The sequence below is a fragment of the Coenobita brevimanus genome, chromosome 86, assembly GCF_032717465.1.
Source record: "Coenobita brevimanus isolate Jiangsu-jjx chromosome 86, ASM3271746v2, whole genome shotgun sequence".
Classification (NCBI taxonomy): Eukaryota; Metazoa; Arthropoda; class Malacostraca; order Decapoda; family Coenobitidae; genus Coenobita; species Coenobita brevimanus.
In genome coordinates, this window is record NC_137039.1 from 4,348,532 (window position 1) to 4,370,609 (window position 22,078).

General features: G+C 42.2%; 1 pseudogene; it reads right to left on the reverse strand.

Annotated features, from left to right (window-relative positions):
• Window positions 1-880: 880 nt before the first annotated feature.
• Window positions 881-1,000, reverse strand: LOC145410842 (5S ribosomal RNA; annotated as a pseudogene).
• Between the last annotated feature and the right edge of the window lie 21,078 nt (window positions 1,001-22,078).

Below are 22,078 nucleotides of genomic sequence, written 5' to 3' on the forward strand. Positions count from 1 at the left end.
GAAATAATGAACAAATGTTTCCAATCGGTTTTCACAAATGAAAAGGAGTTTGTGGAAGGGGAAGGAGTGATTAGAAATGTACCGGTGATAAAAGATATAAAAGTGGAGGTACAGGAAGTGTATAAAGTACTGGAAACTCAAGATGTAAGGAAAGCCCCAGGACCTGATGGAATTTCTAGTTGGGTACTGAAGGAATGCACAGAACAACTGGCGGATAAAATTCACAGTTTAATTGTGTATTCTCTAGAAGAGGGAAAAGTGCCATAAGAATGGAAGAGGGCAAATGTGGTACCAATTTATAAGGGAGGAAACAGGGAAGAACCCCTGAATTATAGACCAGTGTCTTTAACCAGCATGGTCGCAAAATTGTGCGAGAGAATCCTGAAAGACAGATGGATAAAATATCTAGAAGAAATGAATATTTTGGCTGAATGTCAGTTTGGATTCAGTAGTGGAAGGTCATGTGTTTCTAACTTGTTGAGCTTTTACTCAAGAGCGATTGACATGGTACAGGAGAGAGATGGTTGGGTGGATTGTGTGTACTTAGGTGAAAGCCTTTGACAAGGTACCCCATAAGAGACTAATGTGGAAACTAGAATATATAGGAGGAGTGAAGGGGAAACTTCTGGAATGGATGAGAGACTTTTTGAGAGACAGACAAATGAGGACAGTAATAAAGGAAAAGATGTCTGGATGGAGGGAAGTAACAAGTGGAGTCCCTCAAGGCTCGATGTTGGCACCAGAAATGTTCCTCATCATTCATTCATTCATTGCCAGACGCCATGTATCCCAAATGGGGTGGCCAAGGGCTTAGAGTTAATTGTTTTACAGGGAGGGGCACTAATCCTCCACCAACCCCACACACGTAGGGAGAACGTTATGCCAACAGCATCTGGTGTTCCCAGGTGGTCACCCATCCAAGTACTAACCAGATCCAACGTTGCTTAACTTCGCTTATCGGACGGGAAGCGGTGTACTCAACATGGTATGGCCTGATTTATGTAAATGATATGGTAGATGGAGTGAACAGTTATGCAAGTCTGTTTGCTGCTGATGTAAAGATCTTGAGGAAGGTAGAGGTTGAGGAGGATTGTAAAATGCTGCAGGAGGATTTGGATAGGATACATGATTGGAGCCAGACGTGGGAAATGAAATTTAATGTAAAGAAATGTAAAATATTGGAAATGGGTAAAAGTACCAGGAGGCCATCACCGAATTATTTGTTGGGTAATGAATTAATCACAAAAATGAGAGAAGAGAAAGATTTGAGAGAGCTGGTCCAAGATAGTTTGTCACCAGAAAAGCACATTAACAAGATAGTTGGAGAGACTTATAAACTCTTGACTAACATAAGAGTAGCATTTCATTATATGGATGAGGAGATGATGAAAAAATTGATAGTGGCCATGATCCGCCTCAGGTTAGAATATGCAGCGGTAGTGTGGTGCCCACACAAAAAGAAAGATATAAACAAAATTGAGAGAATACAAAGAACAGCAACCAAGATGGTCCCCAGTCTGGCAGACCTGTCATACAGAGAGAGGCTGGAAAAGCTGGATTTGCCTTCCTTAGAGGAAAGGAGAAAGTGGTAAGACATGATTGCAGTGTTCAGGACCATGGTGGGATTAGATAAAATTGACAAAGAAGATCTGTTTGTATGGGATAAGAGAGCAACAAGAGGACGCGGAATGAAATTGAAAAAGTCAAGCTGCTTGAAGGATATCAAGAAATATAGCTTTCCTTACAAAAGTATAGACTTATGGAATAGCTTGGACACAGAGATCGTCCAGTCTAAAAACTTAAAAGAGTTTAAAGCTAGATTTGACTTACTGAGAAACAGCGATGGAAACCCACGAGCATAGCACATTCCGTGTATATCACAATTAGTTATATTAGGTCTATCTATCTATCTATTGCCAGACGCCTCAATCCCGTTTGGGGTGGCCACAAACAAATCGCCTCCAAGTCGCCCTGTCCCCCGCCATTTAACTGCCCTGCTCCCAACTCACACCCCCCTCTCTCATATACCTCTCTACCCCATCCCTCCATCTCATCCTCGGCCTCCCCCTCCCTCTTCCCCCCTCCACCTCACTCACATACACTCTCTTCGTCAGTCTTTCACCCTCCATCCTCTCCACATGGCCAAACCACCTCAGTGTGTTCCTCATAACGCTTCCTGTCACATCCACATCCAGACCACAACGCTCCTTTATATCCTCATTCGTCAGCCTGTTTTTCCATGTGACTCCACAGGCTCCTTCTAAATAACTCATTTCCACTGCTCTCACTCCTGACTTGTGTCCTTCCAACAACGTCCAAGCTTCACTTCCATATGTTAGAGTTGGTATCACAATACTGTTATGTAGTAACTTTTTCACTTCCATGCTCACTTCCCTGTTTCTTATTACAGCTTTCAAAGAACCAGCAACCTTTCTTCCCTGCTGTACCCTTTCAAGCACTTCACCCTCCAAACCTCCATCCTTACTCATCACACTACCCAAGTACTTAAACATACTCACATTTTCCAATTCCTCACCATCCAGTCTCGCTGTACATTTACTGACTTCACCTCTCTCAAAGACCATCACTTTACTCTTCCCTACATTCACCTTTAGATTCCGTTTCTTACACACTCCCAAACTTATCCACCAAGCCTTGCAGCTCCCCTTCGTCTTCACTCAACAACACAGTATCATCTGCAAACAACAGTACAGGGAGTTTCCAAACAGTATCCTCTCTCACTAGGGCCATTCCAATATCCACTACCCTATGTTGTACCTCTTTTATTACCCCATCCATGTACAAATTGAACAACCATGGAGACATGACACATCCTTGTTTCAACCCAACTTTCAAAGAGAAAAATTCACTTAGTTCACCATCCACACGCACTGCAGCCTTCGCACCATCGTACATACTCTTCACAGCATTTAACAACTTCCCATTTACTCCATATATTCTTAACACTTTCCACAATCCTTGTCTATCCACCCTGTCATATGCTTTCTCCAAATCCATGAAACCGCATACAACTTCTCTCCCTTCTCTAGAAACTTTTCCACTAAAGATCTAAGAATGAATATCTGATCTACACAACCTCTTCCCTTCCTAAAGCCTCCCTGTTCTTCTCCAACTAATTTCTCTGTTCTTTCTCTAACTCTGTCAATAAGTATCCTACCATACACTTTTCCTATTACACTAAGAAGACAAATGCTCCTATGATTACCACACACTTCTTTTTCCCATTTTCCTTTGTACAAGGGAATAATTATACCTGACTTCCAATCCTCCGGGACTCTACCTTCCTCCCAGGCCAATCTGCACATCTTCCACATCCATTCTACTACTATCTCTCCCCAATGCTTCAGCATTTCACCACACACTCCATCAATTCCTGGGGCTTTCCCCGATTTAACTTTCTTCATTGCTTCCACAACTTCTATCCTACTGATTTCTTCCTGTCTTCTCACCTCCCTCCTTCTCCCAGCCATTCCCCAGCCACTTATACTCGCATTACTTCCATCCTGTATGTTCAACAGTTCCTTAAAATGTTCTCTCCATCTGCTCACTTTTTCTCCCTTCTCCACTAGTAATCTGCCATTTTTATCTTTCACTCCCCTGCTAACTTCACTTCCACCCTGTATTACTCTCTTCACCTCTTTCCAGAACATTTTCTTATAGTCCCTCCACTTTACACTCAAATTCCTTCCAAATTCCTCATCCACTCTCTTCTTACTCTCTCTTACTAATCTTTTCACCTCTCTCTTTCTTTCTACATATAACTCTCTCTTCCGCCTCTCAACTTCTTCCACGCCCCTATTTCTCATCCATTCATTGTATGCTTTCTTCTTTTGTGCCACAGCCTGTTTCACCTCTTCAGTCCACCATGCTGTTCCTTGCACCCCCCTCCGTCTTCTCTTCCTTCCACACACCACATCACATGCTGCACATATTTCTTCTGTAAATATCCTACACACACCTTCCACATCTCCCATCTGCTCCAATTCATATTTGCCCAATTGTTCCTCCACTTCTCTCTTATACTCTGCCTTTTTCTCATCCTTTTGTAACCTTTCCACTCTCATTGCAACTACTCCTTCCTCTCGTCTTTCCCTTCTTCTATTCCTCCATCTTACTTGAATCCTAATTCTGGCCACCACCAAGTAGTGGTCAGAAAGTCCACTCCCCCAACCTCTATAAGCTCTTGCATCCATTACACATCTTCGCATCCTGTCATCCACACACACATAATCAATCATTGCCTTCCTTTCATTCAGTTCACCACCCACCCTTCTCATCACTCGCCATGTATACCTGTGGATCATTTCATGCCTGAAGAGGGTATTGGCTATCACCAACCCCCTCCTAGCACAAATGTCCACTAACGCACTCCCATTCTCATCTATCTCAGCAGGCACACCCACTCACCAACTATTTCATCCACCTTCACATTCCCAACTTTATCATTCATATCACCGATCAAAAACACTCTCTCATTCATTCTAAACTTTTCCATGCACACTTCTACATTTGTCCAGAACTCTTCTTTCACTCTTCTAGCACGATCTTGCGTTGGCGCGTACACACACACAATCGCCCACATTTGTATTCCAGTTTTCAACTTTACCCACACAGACGGTGAATAAAACCCACACTTGTAGACGAAGAATATAATTACCAAACAGTTTCGGTGGACACTGCCACGCATAAAAAGGAACCCTTGTACAGTCAGTATGTCATTCCCTCTCACTATCTTGACCACTGAAGATGGTGGCAGTGTCCACCGAAACTGTTTGGTAATTATATTCTTCGTCTACAAGTGTGGGTTTTATTCACCGTCTTTGATTATCACGCAAGAGTGATTCATCCAGCCATTACCCACACAATCCTTGACCCAACTGATCCATACTGTCTTATGCTCTTCTTCCATCTTTTACTCACAACTATACAAACTTCTTCCTTTGCCCTCTTATTCTCACCTACTCCTGCACATATACCCCATCCATACTCCCATTCTCTCACACTTTCTCCTCTCTATTTTGTTTCAGTTATTCCACATACAGCCACTTTCGCACCCTCAAGCACCTGAAGAATCTCTCTCTTCTTCATCTCATCATTCGCTCCTCTTACATTCCATGTACCCATTACCAAGTCCTTTGTCCGGTCCTGGGTCGTCATCGTTTGGTCAGTCCTTGTCCGAGGCTTCTTGTTTGTTTTTTTTAGTTAGTTGTTTTCTGGGGTGGGGCACTAACCCTCCACCAACCCTTTTAGTCTCCTTTTACGACAAGCAGGGATACTGGGGGAGTATTCTTGAAAAAAAAAAACCCTACCCCCAGTGGGTATATTAGGTAAATACATAAATATTTGGAATGACTTAGACGAAGAGGTGGTGCATGAGAAAAACATTTATGTGCGTAAAGGTAGACTTGATAAATGTGGATTTGGAGACAGGACAGCACAAACACTGCTCAATTCCTGTATACTACAAATAGTTAAATACAAATAGGCAAACACACACACACACACACACACACACACACACACCCTAAGACAAGAGCATGGAGTGATGATGAATACCAGGAAATGTTGTCAGACATGGCTAGCTATTTACAGAAAATGATTGAGAAAAGTAACAATATAATTTTAATGGGTGACTTCAGTTGTAAAGAGGTGAACTGGGCGGAATGGGACTCAGGAGGCTGCGAAGATTCGTGGGACACTACATTATTAAATATAACAATGAACAATGTGATGACGCAGTGGGTCAAAGAAGAGACACGGTTCCGAGGTGAGGACACACCAGCAAGACTAGACTTACTGTTTACCAAAGAACCCGATGTAATAGAATCATTGGAGTACCAGTGTCCTATTGAAAAAAGTGATCATGTGGTCATTGAGTTCCAGATGATAACAGGGAATGTGGAGCCAAGAGACGAGCTTTAAAGGCAGGAAAGATACAACTTTGGGAAAGCAAACTTTATGGGATTGAGAAAATTTTTCGAAAATGCAGATTGGAGGAAATTCAGAGTAACGAGAGATACAGAGGAAGTGTGATATTTTTCTAGACTTCTATAATTTGGGAGTAGAAAAATTTGTGCCAAGAGTAAGGGAGAAAGAAAACAGAAAAAAGAGTGGTTTAATAGAAGGAATGTGAAGGTGGATGGAATAGTTGGTGAGTGGGGTGTGCCTGCTGAGATAGATGAGAATGGGAGTGCGTTAGTGGACATTTGTGCTGGGAGGGGGTTGGTGATACCCAATACCCTCTTCAGGCATAAAATGATCTACAGGTAAACATGGCGAGAAGGGTGGGTGGTGAACTGAATGAAAGGAAGGCAATGATTGATTATGTGTGTGTGGATGAAAGGATGCGAAGATGTGTAATGGATGCAAGAGCTTATAGAGGCTTGGGGAGTGGACTTTCTGACCACTACTTGGTGGTGGCCAGAATTAGAATGCAAGTAAGATGGAGGAATAGAAGAAGGGAAAGACGAGAGGAAGGAGTAGTTGCAAGGAGAGTGGAAAGGTTACAAGAGGATGAGAAAAAAGGCAGAGTATAAGAGAGAAGTGGAGGAACGATTGGGCAAATATGAATTGGAGCAGATGGGGGACGTGGAAGGTGTGTGCAGGATATTTACAGAAGAAATATGTGCAGCATGTGATGTGGTGTGTGGGAGGAAGAGAAGATGGAGGGGGATGCAATAACAGCTCGGTGGAATGAAGAGGTGAGACAGGCTGTGGCACAAAAGAAGAAAGCATACAATGAATTGATGAGAAGTAAGGGCGTGGAAGAAGCTGAGAGGCGGAAGAGAGAGTTATATGTAGAAAGAAAGAGAGAGTTGAAAAGATTAGTAAGAGAGAGTAAGAAGAGAATGGATGAGGAATTTGGAAGGAATTTGAGTGTAAAGTGGAGGGACTGTAAGAAGATGTTCTGGAAAGAGGTGAAGAGAGTAAGACAGGGTGGAAGTGAGGTTAGCAGGGGAGTGAAATACAAAAATGGTAGATTACTAGTGGAGAAGGGAGAAGAAGTGAGCAGATGGAGAGAACACTTTAAGGAATTGTTGAACATACAGGATGGAAGTAATGCGAGTATAAGTGGCTGGGGAATGGCTGGGAGAAGGAGGGAGGTGAGAAGACAGGAAGAAATCAGTAGGATAGAAGTTGTGGAAGCAATGAAGAAAGTCAAAATCGGGAAAGCCCCAGGAATTGATGGAGTGTGTGGTGAAATGCTGAAGCATGGGGGAGATATAGTAGTAGAATGGATGTGGAAGATGTGCAGATTGGCCTGGGAGGAAGGTAGAGTCCCGGAGGATTGGAAGTCAGGTATAATTATTCCCTTGTACAAAGGAAAAGGGGAAAAAGAAGTGTGTGGTAATCATAGGAGCATTTGTCTTCTTAGTGTAATAGGAAAGTGTATGGTAGGGTACTTATTGACAGAGTTAGAGAAAGAACAGAGGAATTAGTTGGAGAAGAACAGGGAGGCTTTAGGAAAGGAAGAGGTTGTGTAGATCAGATATTCATTCTTAGATCTTTAGTGGAAAAGTTTCTAGAGAAGGGAAAGAAGTTGTATGCGGCTTTCATGAATTTGGAGAATGCATATGACAGGGTGGATAGACAAGGATTGTGGAAAGTATTAAGAATATATGGAGTAGATGGAAAGTTGTTGAATTCTGTGAAGAGTATGTATGATGGTGCTAATGCTGCAGTGTGTTCGGATGGTGAACTAAGTGAATTTTTCTCTCTGGAGGTTGGGTTGAAACAGGGATGTGTCATGTCTCCATGGTTGTTCAATTTGTACATGGATGGGGTAATAAAAGAGGTACAACATAGGGTAGTGGATGTTGGAGTGGCCCTGGTGAGAGAGGATAGTTTTTGGAAACTCCCTGTACTGTTGTTTGCAGATGATACTGTGTTGTTGAGTGAAGACGAAGGGGAGCTGCAAGGCTTGGTGGATGAGTTTGGGAGAGTGTGCAAGAAACGGAAGCTAAAGGTGAATGTAGGGGAGAGTAAAGTGATGGTCTTTGAGAGAGGTGAAGTCAGTAAATGTATAGCGAGCTTGGATGGTGAGGAATTGGAAAATGTGAGTACGTTTAAGTACTTGGGTAGTGTGATGAGTAAGGATGGAGGTTTGGAGGGTGAAGTGCTTGAAAGGGTACAGCAGGGAAGAAAGGTTGCTGGTTCTTTGAAAGCAGTGATAAGAAACAGGGAAGTGAGCATGGAAGTGAAAAAGTTACTACATGACAGTATTGTGATACCAACTCTAACGTATGGAAGTGAAGCTTGGACATTGTTGGATGGACACAAGTCAAGAGTGAGAGCAGTGGAAATGAGTTATTTAAGAGGAGCCTGTGGAGTCACATGGAGAGACAGGCTGACGAATGAGGATATAAAGGAGCATTGTGGTGTTGATGTGGATGTGATAGGAAGCGTTATGAGGAACACACTGAGGTGGTTTGGCCATGTGGAGAGGATGGAGGGTGAAAGACTGACGAAGAGAGTGTATGTGAGTGAGGTGGAGGGGGGAAGAGGGAGGGGGAGGCCGAGGATGAGATGGAGAGATGGGGTGGAGAGGTATATGAGAGAGGGAGGTGAGTTGGGAGCAGGGCAGTGAAATGGCAGGGGACAGGACGACATGGAGGCGATTTGTTTATGTCCACCCCAAACGTGATTGAGGCGTCTGGCAATAGATAGATAGATAGTATGATAGCAAAAAAAGAGAGAGACTCAGCATGGAACAATTGGAGAAAGAGAGGTAACAACAGAACAAAGGAAGAATATAAAAGAACTAGAAATGATTACACAAGAATACGTAGAGAGGAAGAAAGGAATTTTGAAAAAGGTATAATAGACAAATGTAAGGATGAACCCAAACTGTTTTATAGATTTGTCAGTGGCAAACTGAAACAAAAGGAAGGAATGACCAAATTGAAAGTAGAAAGAGAGGTCTATAAAGATGCAGCAGTGCAAGCAGAAATAATGAACAAATGTTTCCAGTCAGTTTTCACTAATGAAAGTGAGTTTGTGGAAGGGGAGGGAGTGACTAGAAATCTAGTGATAAAAGATATAAAAGTGGAAGTACAGGAAGTGTATAAATTACTCGAAACTCAAGATGTGAGGAAAGCCCCAGGACTGGATGGAATCTCTAATTGGGTACTGAAGGAATGCAGAGACCAACTGGCGGATAAGATTCACAGCTTGATTGTGTGTTCTCTGGAAGAGAGAAAAGTGCCTTGGGAATGGAAGAGGGCAAATGTGGTATTAATTTATAAGGGAGGAAACAGGGAAGAACCCCTGAATTATAGATCAGTGTCCCTGACCAGCATGGTCGCAAAATGGTGTGAGAGAACCCTGAAAGATAGATGGATAAAATATTGGGAAGAGATGAACATTTTGGCTGAAAGTCAGTTTGGAGTCAGAAGTGGAAGGTCATGTGTTTCCAACTTGCTGAGCTTTTACTCAAGAGCGATTGATGTGCTACAGGAGAGAGATGGTTGGGTGGATTGTATTAAGATTTGGAGAAGACCCTCAACAAGGTACCCCATAAGCGACTATTGTGGAAATTGGAGCTTATAGGAGGACTGAAGGGAAACCTCCTGGAATGGATGAGAGACTTTTTGAGAGACAGACAAATGAGGACAGTAATAAAGGACAGTATGTCTGGATGGGGGGAAGTAACAAGTGGAGTCCCACAGGGTTCAGTGTTGGCGCCAGTAATGTTGTTGATTTATGTATTTATGTAAGTGAGATGGTAGATTGGTGGTAGGTGGTGGCGACCATCATCCACTCACTTGATGTAGTGCTGCCTACTTCTTCCTTAGCCTTTATCATTCTTTTTCTGTGCCTGCCCTCCTCTCTTCCTATATCTCCCATCTTACCTGTCACTTCTTATTGCTCTTCTTTCCTTAACAGGTGGCTTTACATTGAGTGACAAGCCAAATGGTTTCCTGTAAGCCAAGAAACCGTTTACAGCGCTGGGTGGTAACCATATAACCAACCCATACGTGCTCCCTATGTGTCAACAAGTGGGTTGGTGGAGGGTTAGTGCCCCTCCTCATAAAACCAATAACTCAAAGGCAAATGGCCATCCCTTACGGGATTGTGGCATCTGGCAGTAGATAAATAGATAGATATGGTACATGGAGTGAACATTTATGCAGGTCTTTTTGCTGATGATACATAGATCTTAAAAAAAGTAGAAGCTAAGGAAGACTGTAAAATACTGCAGGAGGATCTGGATAGGATACATGATCGGAGCCGGATGTGGGAAATTAAATTTAGCGCAAAAAAATGTAAAATATTGGAAATGGGTAAAAGTACCAAGAAGCCATCACTGAATTTTTTGATGGGTAATGAACCAGTCACAAAAGTGAGAGAAGAGAAATATGTGGCAGTGTCGGTTTAGGATAGTTTGTCACATGAAAAACACATTAACAAGACAGTTAGAGAGACATGTAAACTCTTGACTAACATAAGAGTAGCATTTCATTACATGGATGAGGAGATGATGAAAAAATTGATAGTGGCCATGATCCACCCCAGGTTGGAATATGCAGCAGTAGTGTGGTCCCCACATAAAAAGAAAGATATAAACAAGATTGAGAGAATACAAAGAACAGCAACCAAGATGGTCCCCAGTCTGGCAGATTTGTTGTACAGATAGAGGCTGGAAAAGCTCGACTTGTCTTCCTTAGAGGAAAGGAGAGAGAGGGGCGATAGGATTGCAGTGTTCAGGACCATGATGGGAGTAGATAAAACTGATAGAAAAGATCTGTTTGTATGGGATACGAGAGTAACAAGAGGACACGGAATGAAACTCAAGACGCCAAGCTGCTTGAAGGATATCAAGAAATATAGTTTTTCTTATAGAAGCATTGACCTGTGGAATAGTCTGGACAAAGAGATCATCTAGTCTAAAAGCTTAAACAAGTTCAAAGCAAAATTTGACTTATTGAGAAAGAGAGATGTGATCCCACGAGCGTAGCTCATTTCCTGTGTATCACAGTTAGGTAAATACAATTAAGTAAATACAGGTTGAGGAGGCTGGCATGAAGGCCACCAACAGTCAGAAGCAAATCACTCAGTGGCCTTACTAATTATTAATAACAGTTTCAATAATGGAACTTAGATGAGCATGTATTATCATAAATACACATTAGGTACGGTCAGCATTCTGTGGGTTACATAAGCACACACATCATGGATCAAGGTGCTGCACCATGCCAGGCCCAGTGATAATTCGTAAACAAAAAACAGATGATTCCATTGAATGTAAGGCGGTAGTGAAAGACTTGTAGTTCTTGTATTTCCATCCATCCATCCATCATCCAATCCTGCGTTGCCCCATGAGGAGCATAGGAGCCCTGGGCTAGGCAGTTGGTCTTGACATTTAAGATGAGAGTGACCAGCCTTACTCATCCCTGAGTGGCATTACATTAGCAATCAACCCCAACCACCCCTTGGATACAAACCTTCACCGGCTCAGTCCGACTGGAGCGCAATAATTACCCACTAAACCACCAGGTGCCATATTTGGTTATATGGTTACCACCCAGCATAGTAAATGGTTTCCTGGTGTACAGGAAACCATTTGGCTTGTCACTCAGTGTAGAGTCACCCACAGGCAGAAGGAAAAGGAAAGAAAGGCAGAAGAGGGAGTGTAAAGTCACCCGTAGGCAGAAGGACAAGGAAAGAATGAAGGAAAGAAAGACAGAAGAGGATGGAAGGAAAGAAGGATGGAAGAGAGGAAAGGGCAGACACCCGAGAGCAGCACTACATCGAGTGAGTGGATGGTGAGCGTCCCCACCAACCACAACCACTTTAAGTAAATAATTTAATGCCAGATTATTATCCTAACCTAATTTATGATATTACAGTGTCTTTGGATAAGTTACCATAGGTTAGTTTCGGTTAGATTAGGCTAGGTTACGGTTAAATAAAGTTTGTTTAGACTGTGTTAGATTAGGTTAGGGTTGGCTTGGTTAAGTTGGGTTGGGTTGGTTTTGGTTGGGGTAAGTTATATTGTTAGGTTAGACAATTTAAGTTAGGTAATGAAGAGGTTAAGAGAGCAGTGGAGGAAAAGAGAAAGAAGTGGCTAGATTGGGTACAGGACAGGGGTTCAATTGAAATGAGAACTGAATATACTGAGAGCATGTAAAGAGACTAGTGAAGAGGAAAAAGGAGGAGGTAAATTATGATCTAGGAAGAAAAATGAATGCAAACAACTATGAAAATAGGAAGTTATTTTGAAAAGAGGTGCAGAAATGTGGAAGTGAAAGTGGAAAGAAATGTGAAGGTGTGAAGGATGTAGGTGGTGGATTATTAACCCATGGGGATGAAGTAAGGACCAGATGGAAAGAATATTTTGAAAGCCTGATGAATGGGAATAGAGAGAGTAGAGCCACTGTAAACATGATTGGTTTGGGGTGTGTGCAGAGAAGGAATGCAGTGCCAGGAAACGTGACCCTTGCACAAGTGAAGAGTGCTGTGAAGTGGCTGAAAAATGGGAAAGCAGCAGGGGTTGATGAGGTGTATGCAGAGATGATTGAGTGTAGTGAAGAGAGTGGAATTAAGTGCTTGTTGGAGATATGTAGGAAGGCATGGATGAGTGAAACTGCCAGCAGAGTGGGAAAAGGCTGTGATTGTACCCTTGTACAAAAATAAAGGTGAGCGAAGTGAGTGCAAGAATTATCGTGGCATAAGTTTATTGAGTGTGGTAGGATAGGTACATGGAAAAAATATTATAAAATAAGAGAGATATCGGAAGTCCTAGAGAGTGATGAACAGGGTGGCTTTAGGAGTGGCAGAGGATGTGTGGGTTAAATATTTACAGTAAAACAGATAGTGGAGAAGGCTTGTAAGAAGGAGTATAAGGTGTTTATGGCATTCATGGATCTGGAAAGCGCATACGACAAAGTAGACAGAGAAGGGTTGTGGAAGGTGTTGCACACGTACGGTGCAGATGGTAAGCTGCTAGGTGCCGTCAAGAGTTTTTATGATGGTAGTGAGGCATGTGTAAGGGTTAATGGGCATCTAAGTGAATGGTTTACGATCGGTGTGGGCATGCGTCAAGGTTGTGTGATGTCCCCTTTGTTGTTCAATATATATATGGATGGGGTGATGAGAGAAGTAAAAACATGAGTAATGGAGAGGGAGATGGAGTTGGTAATGAATGGTGATGGATGGAATATCTCAAATTTGTTGTATGCTTATGATGCAGTGCTACTTGCAAATACTGGACATGAACTTGGTAGACGGGTGCAGAATTTTGCTGATGTCTGTGAGCGTCATGCCTTGAGAGTAAGTGTAGAAAAGAGTAAAGTGATGGTTATTGAGAGAGAAGGTGACTCCCAGTGTGATGTTACAGTGAATGGAGAGAGACAGGAATTGGTGAGAGAATTCAAATACTTGGGTACAGTGATAGAAAAGAGAGGAAAATGTGTGAAAGAAGTGGAAAATAGAGTGATACAAGGAAAGAAAGTAGTTGGTGCAATGAAGGCCTTGATAAGAAACAAAGGCTTGAGTGTTGCAGCTGCATGAGGCTTGCATGAAGGAGTGTTAGTGCCAACTTTAACATATGGATGTGAGACTATGGTTTGACATGAACATGAAAAGTCAAGAGTGAGAACAGTGATGGGACTGCTGAGGAATGTATGTGGAGTACAGAGAGTGGACAGGATATGAAATAATGTGATTCATGAAAGATATGGAATGACGAAGTCTGTGGACACCAGAATCGAATAGAGTGTACTGAGATGATATGGTCATGTGGAGAGAATGGATAACAACAGAGTGGTGAAAAAGGTATATCTGAGCGAATTTGAAGGAGGGAGGAGGCGAGGTAGGCCAAGGAGAAGGTGGAGGGATATGGTGGATGAGTGTGTGAGGAAGAGAGGTTTGGAAGTCAGTGAGGCTAGGGGACTGACAAGAGATTGAGCTGGCTGGATGAATATTGTGAGAAGTGCATGATCAGGGATTTGGCACCCCTTTTTAACGTGACAGCTTCCGGATTGACTCTACTGGATATGTTTATGTGAAGCTACACAATGTGGTGAATGTTTTTGGCATACCAGATAGAGGCAGGATTCTGGGGACTTGAGTGGTGAGTGAATGGAATTGTGGCCCATTGGATTGGGCAAATTTGGGCTGTCTGGACATTCCTTCTCCTCACCCTGCCCTAGGATGGATGATGATGAATGATGAAACGTGTGTTTGAATAGGTACAGTAAGGTTTGGCTTGTAATAATAAGTATTGAACCAGGCTCATGTTGTCCTGTGTTCAGTTATTATGGATATGTAAAGACAAATTTATTCAGCTTATGGAAAAATTTGCTGAACTGGAGGGGTTATATACGAGGTGCTATCCATAATTTTCCGGACTAATGCCATATAAATTTGAAAACTCACCATAGCTCCTACTGGCCACCATCACCTGTGAAGTAGTTCCCTTGTGCATTGATACAGCGGTCCCAGCGCTTCTTCCATTTCTGGAATACTCCCTGGAAATCCTTTTCAACGAGAGTGTCAAGCACCGCCTGCTATGCCTTCTTGATGTCCTCAATGGTATCAAAACAATGCCCTCTCAGCCTAATCTTCATTTTGGGGAACAGAAAGAAAGTCACAGAGGGCCTGGACAAGAAGGTTTCATCTTGTGAGGGAGTCCAAGAAGCTTAGTGCAGACATCAGCGTGTTGCTGCATGTGGTCAGCCGTCAGGAGCCTGAGGACAAATTTGGCTGTGATGCGGCACTGGCTCAATTCTTGAGTGAGAATACTCTGACATGTCACAAAACCCATTCCCACCTCCTCACCAATATCGTCAATGCACCGATGTCGATCCTCACGGATGAGCTGCTGAATTTTTGCATCACACTGAGGAGTTGTGCTGGTTGAGGGCCTCCCTGTGTGGTTGGTATCGTTAACTGATGTTCAACCAGCCTTGAACCGTGCCTGCCACTGAAACACCTGTGTCTGGCCAAGAGATTGCTCACCAAACACTTGTTGAATCGTAATTTTTTTTTTTTTTTTTTTTTTTTTTTTAGATTTTTTTGGGTAATTTTTTTCCTGAGATTTGCAGAAAAATTGAGGCAAAGTCACTTCCTTTTTTATATCTATCCGAAAATCATCTGACGATACATGCACTAGAGCAAACAAATGAACATCACAAATCCCCGTGTCTGTCTAGCTCCTCACTGCGTGGCACACTGACTCGCAATGCATGTTAGTACTGCCACCCAAAGGCGCATCACACTACTACAACCCTTTTAGGCATCATGATCTCTGTCCTGAAAATTTTGGATAGCACTTAGTATGACTTTGAATCCAGTGCAGTTGCCATTTTTAACATCCTATAATTCTAAAGGGATATGGCAGTGACAGAGCATATAATGTCAGTTCTATGATTCTGGAGGGTTTTGGTGGCAACAGAACATAGAATAAGTAAGTGCAACAGCACTAGGCTGGTATTGTAAGCATCCAGTCTACATTAGGAAACAAATGTGAGAGCTGTCAGTAGCTACCTATTGTTTAGTAATGCAGAGGTGGCACTAGGTGGAGTAACTTGGCACCCATATTCACCACATAGGACTTGCCAGATCTGTGATACAGTCAGTGGTTGTTTTTTGTTGCTGATCAACCCCAGACTGTCTTGCCAAACAGACCCATCAGCTTCAGGCAAACAACACTACAGGGTTGTCTCATGCAATGACCTGATGTTGCTTTGTGGCTGACAGTGCCTAACCCAAGCAAGGTGCAGGGAATAATGTGGTTTGGTTTGTGGATGAATGCCACATTTGTATCTTTCCACCCAGTTAATAGGTGCACCATAGCAGGCTCCACTTCACCCTTTAGTTTGTTTATATTGTTATCAACCTGAGTTGTAATGGTTTCCTGGGTTTTGGGAAACTCTTAGGCATGTCACTGAGCATTAGGGTAGATCAGTTTCACACAGCTTCAAAATAATTGATATTGGAGAAGTTAAGACAGTTAGCAATTACCGCGATGATGATGTATAAAAATTATAAGCATTCTGGTAATAACTGGTTATTGAGGAAATAATTTCAACTGTGGTGTTTTCACTGTATATGTTTTTGTATGCATCTGTGCCTGTTTTTGTGTTATGTATGTGTTTTGTAGCCTATAAATGTGTGACTTTATTGTGTGACTTATGGCTACTGGATGCATTATAAATTGGTTATAATATATTTAACCCCTTCTCAGAGTGATTGTAAACCCCATATTTAAGACAGATTCCTTGAAAAGGGAATACTGCTTTGATGGACAGTCGTGGTATTGTTGTTGTATTCAGTAATAAAAAAAAAAATTGAAGAAAGAGAAAAGATCGCATATTCACATTCCAAGTGCTTCATATCCCTGCCTATAAGAACCCTTTGAAGCAATGAAGGCCATCACTGGTGACTGAAAACTAAAGTCAGGATGTGTTTGTGTTTCACTTCTTGGCCGTAAATGGTGTGAGAAGCCTCAGACATCAACTTCACGACCCTCTCAACACTCTGAGAGTGTGAAGGTAGGTCAGGTAACTCCAGCTTCATGCCGCTCAACAGTGCCTCCTGCAGCTCATGGTCACAGGAATCCTCCATGAGGACAGGCTCACAAACGCCACTCTGGGAGAGATCGATCAACTGTGACCAGTGTGTGGCATCGATGTTGATGGCTGGGATCTTATTCAGTCTCATCTTGGTCAGTTTCTCACTTCTGAAAAATGCAGACAATATTGTTGGTTATATGTTAAACTGAAAAAAAAATCTATGTAATTATAATTAGTTTCTACATTTCTCAGCGTAAATGTCCAGCCACATACCTGATGGAGAGGATTTTTTGAGAGGCAGCTTCTCTCAGTCCTGCTTCATCTGACTTCATCATGGTGTAGAGCACATTCTCTGGCAGCAGAGCGAATGCGTTATGCCTCAGGTTCCTAAGAGCTACATTCTGGAATTCTTCAGACTGCTTCTTGATCTGCTGTATTATGTTGAAGATGTACTGTTGCTGATTGTGGAACTTGCCGTCCCGTTTGATCTCAAACCAGCTGACTGTATAAACTTCAACAATGAATCTTATGATTTTGTGTAGGTTATTGTAGAGCTCCAGGGGATAAGTTCATCTCATCCAAACACACATCAGCCAACAATAATTGCCAGTGTCAGCCATTGAGCATTGTTGAGCAGTCTCATCTTCCAGGCAGCATATCTCTGGCAGACTTCATCTTTCAAAATTCCAACTGCATACTCCAGAAGAAGCCTCTGATCACAACTCAGGTCATGTGCCATTTCATCAGCGATGGCTGTGTCTTCCAGGGTACTACTGATTTTGGTGAACTTCACCTGTGGCATATCTTGACAATCCTTTTTGCACAGTTTTCCCAGCGGACCACTGAATGCTGTAGGACTTTTGGTAGCATCGTTAGTGTACTTGAAAACAGCTCACATGGGAAGCTCGTTCTGGTGGAGTGAGCAGCCAATAGTGCGCAGTCTCCGTTTAAGTTTATTCTCCAGAAACATCACAAGACCTTTACAGCCAGTGTTCATACTGGTGTTGTCTATTAAGATGGCCTTCACTGTATTGACACTGTTAAACTTTTCCAAGACACTGGTTATCTCTTCAGCAAGAACACTTCCACTGGCTCCAGTGATAGGGACTACTCTGTCAGTGAGGTATGTTTTGCTCTCAGTCTCCAGTTCTTTCGTGAACATCAAGTGGTGCTCTTGTCCTTACACCTTCTTGAGTTTGGTTCCTCCGTTTTCATCAGTAATATTTCTATACAAGTGTCTTTATTGACCTTTCCATCGACCCTGATGCAGATGAGTTTCCCAACATCCTCACCGTGCTTTTCATTGGTTCTTACTTTTATTCTGGCTTTTTCTTGGTCCACCTTTGATTTATCAACCATCATCTGCTTCACATCCAAACCAGGCTGTAGAAGGCTCATAGCAAGCAAGTCTAGGAGAAAAGCATTAGCCAAGGATGCTCCAAGACCAGAAAAAACATCCCCTATGATAAGTTCTGCAGCGACTCTGGGAGTTTCAAGGACTTGTAGCGTTCTGCTGGATGTTCCATTGGCACGAAAACTTCATCTTTGGTTTGTTCATGATCAGATGACTGAAAATTAAAAGAAACCTAAATTAATGAGTGGCGCTGAACATTGAAAATAATATGATATACAGTGGAGTCTCTCTTATCCGAAAATCGTGGGACTTCTAAAGTTTCGTATTATCGATTTTTTTGGATAAAAGATACTGTAATAATATGTAAGATACAATGGAACAGTATTGTACTCATGCATCACCCATTTCTGGCGATGTCTAGCCCACCACCACCACGATAGCACCCGAAAAGCCACCCAAACATCACCAAAACAATACACTATAGTAACTGCATATGTAAGTGCACTTTTGTAACTGTAATAGAAAATGTCAGCTTAAATAAACCTTCACTCAAATAAACTTAAACCTTCACCATAACAATTACGCTATTTCCTGTAAGTAATTTGAACAAATAAAGTCTTAAACCTAATTGTTTTTTCATATTTTCTGTTTCCTTATTCAGTCATTTCCTCATCATCCACATCATTTCCCACATCATCCGAATCTTCCAAGGTGGATGGGGACTGGCGGAACCAACACTCACACTAGTGACTACCGGAGCAACCGTAAACTAATGCTAATGGTGCGAAACAAGCTCGCCGTGTTTGAATTTTCGGATAGATTTCAGATTTTTGCGGTTAATCGAAATGAAAACGTTTTAGTAAAACTTACGGTTAAAGGCATATTGTGGTTAAAGGAATTTTGGATAAAAGAGACTCCACTGTACTATCTATTGCCAGACGCCTTAATCCCGTACGGGGTAGCCACAAACAAATTGCCTCCATGTCACCCTGTCCAATTCCATTTCACTGCCCTGCTCCCAGCTCACACCTCCCTCTCTCATATTCCTCTCCACTCCATCCCTCCTTGGCCTCCCCCTCCCTCTCACCCATCCACCTCACTCACATACACTCTCCTCATCAGTCTCTCACTCACAATCCTCTCCACATGGCCAACCACCTTAGTGTATTTCTCTTAATGCTTCCTATTACATCCACAGCCACACCACAATGCTCCTTCATATCCTCATTTGTCAGTCTGTCTCTCCATGTGACTCCACATGTTCCTCTCAAATAACTCATTTCCACTGCTCTCACTCTTGACTTCTGTCCCTCCAACAAAGTCCAAGCTTCATTTCCATAAGTTAGAGTTGGTATCACAGTACTGTCACAGTAACTTTTTCACATCCATGGTCACTTCTCTGTTTCTTATCACTGCATTCAAGGAACCAGCAACCTTTCTTCCCTGTTGTACCTTTTCAAACACTTCACTCTCTAAACTTCCATCCTTACCGATCACACTACCCAAGCACTTAAACACACACACATTTTCCGTTTCCTCATCACTCGTCATTGTACATTGACTGACTTCACTTCTCTTAAAGACCATAACTGTATTCTTTCCTATGTTAACCTTTAGATTCCATTTCTTACACACTTTCCTAAACTCATCCATGAAGCCTTGTAGCTCCCTCTCGTCTTCACATAACAACACAGTATCATCTGCAAAGAACAGTATAGGGAGTTTCCAAACACTGCTCTCTCCAAACACTGCTGCTTCAGCATCCATGCCCTACCTTGTATCTCTTTTATAACCCCATCCATATACAAATTGAACAACCATGGAGACATGACACATCCCTGTTTCAATTCAGCCTTCAGATAGAAGAATTCACTCATTTCTTTATCCACACTCACTGCAGCCTTAGCACTCTCATACATACTCTCCACGGAATTCAACAAATTCCCATCTACTCCATATATTCTTAACCCTTTCATATGTGGTGATGCATTTTGCGTCATTATGGTCTTTCCTCGTAAATGCACAATGACGCAATTAGCGTCATAAAAGTACAAAAAATTCTCCCAAAACTAAGTTTTGGGGTGATTTGTTTCATTTTTGGATGCTTCATAGCTTGCTCGGCTCTTGTCAAAAGTAATGAGTTGGCAACTGTTGGTCCCGAGATGCGCGGCAGCGCAGACAGGCACCACACTGGCTGTCAGGGGAGAAGGTAGTGCACGGTCGTGTCCCTTTAACCCGTCACGTCCCGAGGTTTTCCGCACCTCCGACATCCCCCAGTTCCGAGGTATTTTCGAAAAAAAAAATTTTGGCTAAAACCTTCGCTTTTGGTGAGAAACATCGAAAATTCATAGAGAAATCGCTCACCTGAGGTTTAAAATACCCAATCAAGGTAGGAGTTCCTCCTTACCTGACTGGGTTTTCTAACATGCTGGCACCAAAGAAAACGAGTTCTATGGGAGGGTAACTATTTTATCCACTCATAAACGGTATTTATTTATTTACTTGGTACGAATGTATATGTAGTATGAGAGTATATTGGTTTTCAAGCAGTAATAAAGGCATTATAAGCATTGTTTCACTCACTAACTAATCACCATACCTGACCTTTTTTTGCCACATTACCTGATCATTATTTCTGGCTGTTTCTTCTTCTAATGCTATGTAAACATTGTCCTCCATATTGTCATCGATTGGGGAATCACTCTGGCCCTGAATATCTTTTCTAGCCAGGTCACTGGTAACAGGTCCTTTGCCAAGACAATGGCGTGATGGGGGGAGGGGGGAGGTTATGCGGTGTAAGGCATTGTCCCTGCTTGGCATCTTGTAGAGGAATAGAGGAAGGTGTCCCGTGTATACATACGAAAAATCATGCACGAAAATTGAAAATTGTGCAAATTAGGGACCTTGCAATTGCATGACGTACTGGTACGTCGCCGGGACTGGCAAATGCAAATCGTTGCAACGTACCCATACGTCGACGGGACGGGGCGGGTTAACCCTTAAACCGCGGGCTTGTTTTGCTTTGACTTGCGGCTCCCGCGGGCATATTCGCACTCCGACAGACTCTCTAAAAATATTTGCCAAAAATCAGTTATTAGTCCTAGATTATTAAAATCACATATACTTATGGCATATACCTTCAGCTTTCTCCTTGGGTGTTTGTTGAGCCTTCATCGAGTACCGTAGGACTTGTGGAGACCTCTGAAGTTGGGTAACGAAGTCTCCACTTTACACTTCCCGACAACTCATAATATGATTACCACAGCCTGATATTATCACTAGAAACACTATTCTGTGATTCTCAAATAGTTTGGAACCCATACTCCAAAAAAAAAAAACTGAAAGCAATGAAAATTACGAGGGCGTATGACCATCCCACTTCCGATCGTTTGCCACTAGTCTTGTCTATTATTCATAAAAACACTCACAGTTTATATTTCTGTTACTATATAACACATATATATCCACAGTCTTTATCCATAAGTTTCCTTGAATAATAATAGTTTGCTGTCACTGTAGGGAGTCAATTTATTTCAGTAAAATACGTAGCATTCACTTTCTCGTCCTGTATACTAGCATTGAGAGTGAATGTCACTTTCACCTTCACTCTCATAACTCATAGTATTCATACATGCTAGAGTGAAACTTTCACTTTCATTACCCCTAGTATATATACTCATATTCTTAAAATACTAGTCATTTACATTTCTATTTATGTTCTCTGTTTTATTTACATTATTTACATTTCTGTTTTATTTACACTGTGTTATGCATTGTCACTTGAAGTAACTTATAAAACTATATTCCACTGTTCACTTATATTTACATTCATTGCTTTCAGTTGCTGTTTACACATTATTTACACATTATTTACAATTCCACTTGCACTGTTTTACTCAATAAAAAGATTGTAGTCACTCTCTATCAATTGTCAGCCCTTTACATCTTTCCACATGAGGTTTAGTAGGGGGTAAAGGTCACAGGGCCCTTTGCATGGGGCTAGAAAGCGGCGGAAGTTAGCAGGAGCTAATCAGACATACTCCCACCTTCAAAGACGACAGTGAACTGATAGTAGTGGCCTCCTGCTGCCTGGCTAGGGTGAGTGCAATACTACCAACTTCAGCCCTGTGAGACCTGCAAATATATAGCAATGAAATGATTGGCAGGAAACCAAGACAATACATAA